Source organism: Leptinotarsa decemlineata, unplaced genomic scaffold, assembly GCF_025532065.1.
Source record: "Leptinotarsa decemlineata unplaced genomic scaffold, Ldec_3_MD MMD2_P_RNA_scaffold_5, whole genome shotgun sequence".
NCBI lineage: Eukaryota > Metazoa > Arthropoda > Insecta > Coleoptera > Chrysomelidae > Leptinotarsa > Leptinotarsa decemlineata.
The window spans coordinates 21,570,927-21,576,894 of NW_027412532.1; the positions used below are offsets into that span (position 1 = coordinate 21,570,927).

The window sequence follows — 5,968 nt, forward strand, 5'->3', positions numbered from 1 at the left end:
AACAGTTTGAAATTCCAGTTACAGCCAGAAAATTCTCATTAGATGCTGGAAGTCTGTATTGATTATATAAAAATTCAATGTTTGCTCAAGATTCATTAACGATCAAATCACTGGTCGATACTTTTTCTGCGCGTTTGTAACCGGTTTAACTCTCTTTGAAATTTTTTATAAAACAATATGTCAATTCAGAAATTTCATTTGAAACATTTCTAGCTGATGAATTTACCGTGTAGCAAAACGCGTCTTGAATGAAATTAATTGGGAAAATTCTATAATTTTTATTTTTTTTATCGTAGATAGAGTCACGTTTGATTAAAAAATAATTACACCTACATGTTACTTCCATGGCTCAGATTCATCGCTATCAATTTTTATCACTGTTGGGAAGAAGGTGCGAAGAAAATACTGTAAAACAATATCTTGGGGACCTGGGCTTCAAATTTTCTATCATGTTATCGCTTCAAAGGAAATGATATAAACTGATCAATAATTATATTGATTCCATGATACATTTGACTATGTGAGTAGAAGTGATTTTCAAACTTTTAATTCAATTTTAACGATGTTTCAATAACCGAATTGAAAAAAATTGTGATTGAATAGACGATAAAAAAATTATCACACTACCTATTCTATTACAAAAATTGTCAACTGTTAATTCACAAAGTTGGAGTATTGGGTGACACTTTTCTATCGGATAATATATTTTCAGGAATTACTACTGAATCATTTCAATATTTTCAGTAAGACACGTGTCATCATGTAACCACATACCATCTGTAATTATACAGTACGGACGTATGTATATTTCCCTTTAACTTTCAAAGGGAACAAGATATCAAAGTCAGACAAAATGTTTGGAAAAAAAATTGTACTTTCTGATGAGAAAGCCAATAGTATAACATCACTTGCCACCGACAGAGCGTTATCAATGTTTTTTCATTGTCAAGAGAAATGAATTAGTAACACATTTTGCAATAGATATCATTTTTTTTAACCTCGTTATTTTTCATCTTATACTTAGAAAAATCTTTTGAGAAAATGTTCAAAATATTCTTCGTGGCAGCATAACAATCTATATTTCAACTCGTTTCTAATATTTCGAAATGTTTCTGGGGCAATGCTAGCACAACATTCGTTAGGTTATTCCGTCTTTCAATTTCCGTATTTTCTCAGGTCGCGTAGCATAAACTATCAATTTGATATACCTAGTCCCAAAATGAGAAATAGAGAGAAGTACAATTCGCTGAACGAGCAGACCATTGCAAAGGACTGTGCCTACCAATCTACATGGCAGGGCATTCCTCACATACATAAAAAATGTAGAGACGAACCTTCCTTTTGGAAAAACAACTGGTTTTTCGCATTCTCATTGAATGTTGTCCAAAATTTACGATTCCGTGGGTGAATGAGGTTTTGAAGAATTTCCAAATATAAGTCACCAGTCAGATTCTCCTGCAGACTATGGAACTGACGATATGATTTTCCAATATTCCTAAAGAGTAGTTTATTTTCTCAGGGGTTTGAGTGTGACCTTCTCGGAAAATATGTGAGTTCAAGTCTATAATGAATACTTTCAAGTTGCCGTCTTCATGGAATGAAGAGAAGTATCTTATCTGCAATATTCCTGGAAAATTATATTATTCCCAAGCTAACGTATTCAGTATATGTTAGAAGATTTATTCATTCCAACTGATACTTTTATACACGAAACGACTGAACATGATATTTGGGCATTCAATGAAGGTAAAATATAACAATACCCTGTCTCAGACATTCCGCTTCCGAACAACCTTCCTGTCTCATTCCCTTCCTTCGATCCATTGTTTACCTCAACGAAGACGTCTTGGGACCAGAAACACCAAAAGAAATAACGCGGAGAGAGTTTTATTTCTCCCAGGCACAAACAGAAAACTTTCAATCGAACTTTACTCTTCGACTGTAAATGTTTGGATTATGACGTGTTTTGTTTTCAGGCGTCGTTATCAGACTCCCTCGGGATATCAACTTTCCAGTCCTCAGAACCGCTCGAATAATATTCTGCCGACGTTTTACCAGGTTCATGTTGACCGTTCAAAGACTAGCAAACAATGCCTTTATTGAAAAGCGAATATCGTCTGCATTTTTTCTGACAATAAAGATGAATATAATTGCTCCAGCAGTTGGATTTAAACATATGGAAATAGACAAATGAAATATATAGGGTGCCCATCGAAATCGGTCCTGAAGTGTTTTCTTTTTGGAAAATGAAAAGCTCTAGCAGCTGTATACTTTTATGAGAAATGAGGCAGTAGAAGAAGTAGTTTTGGGACAAGTTGATTTAACCCCGCATCAGGTAACTTTCTGATGTTTGTGTGTGTATTTGTTCATCTGCTGTCGACCAAAGAAAACTCTCAGAAATCAAAAGTTGTGCCAGGTGACAACTAACGAAGTCTCCTCTTCCAAAGTGTGATTCGTGGCAGGACTCTGTTGTTTCGCGAGAATTTCACTGTGCAATGTTTAATATCCATATGAAATTAAGAATTCAATGGAGATGACAACAACCGCCCTTTACAAATGCCAACTATTTATTAAATCTTTGTATTAAAGCCGGTCTATTGTCTTTTCGAAACATGTATCGCAGCAGATTCCCTACCATTTGAAAAAATAAAAATGAATGTTCTCCCAGCTGAATGTGTAAATATGTCCGCCTGAAATACAGGGATCGAATCTTCATTTCAGCAAGATCGATTTCGAAGAAACTCCTTGTGCACATCGCCTTTTCTGGAATGAACCATGATCAGAAAATTTCAACAATAGAATTGAAAGTCTGATGTTGAACCAAATCTCAAATTACATTCAGCAGAGATGTAGATAGTCCCTCTCCTCTCTCTTTTTTTGAAGAGGACAAGATATCAAGGTAGAACAAAATTTACGTATAACGGTAACATTTCGAGTGAGGCAAAAGTGTTGCGTCACTTTATTACGCCGACTAAGATGGAAAATCAAATTATTGGGGCGTAATAGAAATAACTCAAAAACAAAACTCTAAAATCAAAATTAGTCAGCCGGTAGAGGGTTGGTGGGTAAAATAAATTATTTGACACTGAAGATAACAAAAAACAATATTTATTAATTTCCCTCTTTGGGTAAATACCCTTTTCCTGTAACAATGTAACCCTGGATAGAATTTCCGAAAGTTAGGGCCGTCGGTATATCGGAACGTATTCTTCTACTCTATAAATCCACGGTCGATCAGCTGATCGATTTGTATATTCTCAAATTGAAACTGTCCTGGAGGTTGTCCTTTCTTTTGCAATCCCCAACAATGGCTTTCTATACAAGGTCCGTCCAGTTCATAAGAATTGGGGGAAGTCTGTACTTTAACTAGCAGAGGAAATCAAGCAAGCTCTATCTACTAAGCAGGGATGAAGCTGTCTCCAAGCGGTTAGGTGTAAAGCAAAGTTCTAAACATGCATGCTAGCTAAATTGGTGTATAGCTATAGGACATAATGATGTGGGAGCTGGTAATATCCTTCGTACAGAGAAAACGTAAAACTAGGTACTAAACAAAAAGAGATCTGAAAAGACAGAAAAGTTACTAACCTGTGGATTCATTAATACATACGAAATGCACTCATTAGAGGATAATCCCCAGAATGTGTCCCAACAGAATACCTACCTTCGATGGAGGGTGGTCTCGGAGAGAGTTTCGTCAGGAAACGTTTAAGGTTAGTTGAAAACCAAAATCCACATTGGATGGTTGAAATATCAATCCTATGACAATTTTCTTGATGGTTTTACAACTACTTTTTATTTTTCAGACTCAGAAAATCCTCTATAACTTGAGAAAATCAGAACCACATGTTCCACTTTGATAAGCCCACAATAAAAAAGGAAAAAGGAAACAGATAGATTCTGGAGGTCAAACTAGGAATATTAGTGACATTTCATCAAAGTTGAGAATACTGAAGATGAATGACATCCTTTCTGTCAAATTTTGAATATTTAGCAGGGTTGGATCTTTTAGATAACCTCTATCCAAACAATAACAAACTAACCTATATGAAAATGGAAAGTTAAGGAATGGTGATAAAACAGATAATGTTCCTATTCTTTTCGGAAATTCACAATGAACTAAACTGGTATCTTGAATGAGAAAGCATTCAAAGTAGGTAAAGTACTTCTTGTGCTGATTGAACATTTTTAAAAATATGACTTTATTTCAGATATTTTTCTGCTGTGCAAGATCACCGAGTGACTTCAAGTTATTCATCCTGAATGATTTAATACATTTTATAATGTTTTGGCTTACGAGAGCGCTATTAAAGTTATGAGTCAACTAGGAGGTATCAGTATAATTGAACCCGTAACAACTTATTACTAAGAGGGTGAAATCAAATTCTTTTTTCGAACATAAAAAGGAGTTTTGTGTACCTTATTTGTCAGATATTTCAATTCTGTATCTAACATTTCCGAGTAATTTGTAGTTTTATATTGGTTTTAGGAATCGGCAACAAAATCATTTGAAAATAAATGCATTCTTAACTCAATCCAGTTCATTTTAGTAAATGTTCAAAATGTTTACATTCACTCCCTGACGATAATGAAGTCAATTAACGAATGTATTTCCTAAATTATGGAATGTACCTACATCATGAAAGCACCTCTTTTTCTATTCACGAGTTCTGATATGAACTGCGATTGTGTATCTTCAGATCTCACGTCAAACATCTAGAGGCGTCATATCAGGTGATTTAGTAGATGGTAAAATACTTTCACCTCTAGCGAAATTGGTTTTTATGTAAATCAAGTAACATTGAGAGAGATTCAATATAGTACAAAGTTCAAGATTATTGTCCTACTTTATTTGAAGAAGCAAGATAGACCACAGTAGTTGAATGAGGTGTCGTGTCAAGATTAATTATTCAACATGCTACCTGTTTATATGAAAGACATACATAAACCCAAAGCTTTTATTGAATGACAAACTTTATTCAGATAACTTATATGGTTGGCTAGGACTGCGTTTCACAACAGTACATTTCAGAAAGTACCTTTTCATTAGGGAAAGCGAATCCGTGCGTCCTTTGATTTTTTTGTGGAGATTAGGGAAATCTGCAACCTATTAAAAGCTCACGGTTAAAATAAGTAGTAGTTTCGTTAGAATATAGACATGAACAATCTTCATTATTGTCAAGTGAACATTTCAAACATTCATTGAAATACTTTTTTTTTTAATTATGATATTCATCGTTCGTTTGCAGATCCCTGAAACAAATATAAAAATGCTACTTAATAAAAAGCGGCAGATCAAATTTTCGAAAATGAAATGGGGGAAAAGAGAATTGAAATATCCATCAAAAGATATATAATAAAACTTTTGACCTTGATATCTTGTCACTTTCAAGAGTCAACACTGTATAAAAAAAGAAAACAGCAGACTGGCTCTAAAAATAGATTTAAAAAATAGTTGGGATTATTCATGAGTATATCGAACCTCATTTTAATTTATATTTCAATTATGTCATAGAAATGATGAGTAGCTGTTGTCTGCGAGTCCTTTTCTGATAAAAACTGAAAATCTGTTTAAAATCTGTTTTTCCGTTAACCAGCTGTCGCACCCCTACGAACGACAACCCTCAGAAGTAGAAACTTGTGCGAGCTAAGGATTAACGAGGTCTTACCTTTTAACGTGTGATTCCTAACACGGGTTGGACGGTAGCAAGTGAAGATCGATCGTTCAGACTAGGGCTTGAACCACCGACCAACACAGCAGTCAATTCGAGTGAGTGAACAAAGCACCCACGCCGAACCGCTTGGCTACCGACCGATTAAATTAATTGAACAGTATTTTCTAATTTTTTTTAGTAAGCATTCAACATAATTCATTGTATTTGCATTGTTTATCAATGAACTGATTGAAATACATCAAATATTAAGTGAAGTTTATAACATTAAAAAAGTGAAAACCACATCCTAATCGACT

At 34.5% G+C, this 5,968-nt stretch overlaps 1 long non-coding RNA gene across 2 annotated transcripts; it reads left to right on the forward strand.

Annotated features, from left to right (window-relative positions):
• Positions 1 to 3,353: 3,353 nt before the first annotated feature.
• Positions 3,354 to 4,327, forward strand: LOC141480010 (uncharacterized). 2 transcript variants are annotated; one of them, XR_012464111.1, is made up of 2 exons: positions 3,354 to 4,154; positions 4,209 to 4,327. It is a non-coding gene; the product is annotated as an uncharacterized lncRNA (long non-coding RNA). The 2 variants fall into 2 exon arrangements; XR_012464112.1 differs by having other exon boundaries at positions 3,354 to 4,150.
• Positions 4,328 to 5,968: the final 1,641 nt, after the last annotated feature.